The sequence below is a fragment of the Curcuma longa genome, chromosome 15, assembly GCF_044706935.1.
Source record: "Curcuma longa cultivar G26 ecotype Majalengka, Jawa Barat chromosome 15, ITB_CL_G26_1.1, whole genome shotgun sequence".
In the NCBI taxonomy this organism is placed as follows: Eukaryota; Viridiplantae; Streptophyta; class Magnoliopsida; order Zingiberales; family Zingiberaceae; genus Curcuma; species Curcuma longa.
The window spans coordinates 9,227,699-9,228,199 of NC_133875.1; positions in this window are offsets into that span (position 1 = coordinate 9,227,699).

Below are 501 nucleotides of genomic sequence, written 5' to 3' on the forward strand. Positions count from 1 at the left end.
CAAGAAGCGACCCGCTCCCTTTGGCTCCACCAGAGATAAGACCCCTTCGCCATCACACTGGTAGAGTGCGCCAAGTGCCCCCCCCCAGCCCCTCCATCAAGTAGCTCTTCAAGTCGAACGCACCTCCTGTTGGATATTGGGGCCTTAATGGACCAATATAATTTTGTGAAAAAATTGGAACGCCATCAATTGATGAAAGTCATAATTGATTTCAAAATCAAAATCTACGTTTCGCGTAGATAGATTTAGACTATTAATTTGCTCAAAACCGATTAAGGGTGAATGAGAAATTAATTGTTTAAAGTCGGCCCGAATAACATTAATTAATAAATATAAGGAAATGCATGGGGAATAGTCCCACATCAGAAATTTTCGATGTACTTTCTTTCCTTATTAATGATGCTATGTTAATAGAGTTAACACAAAAAAACCATGTACTCTCTTCTCAGGGGCGAGCAGGTGTCTACACCTGCGTAGCCGTTTGACTCGCCACGCAACCGT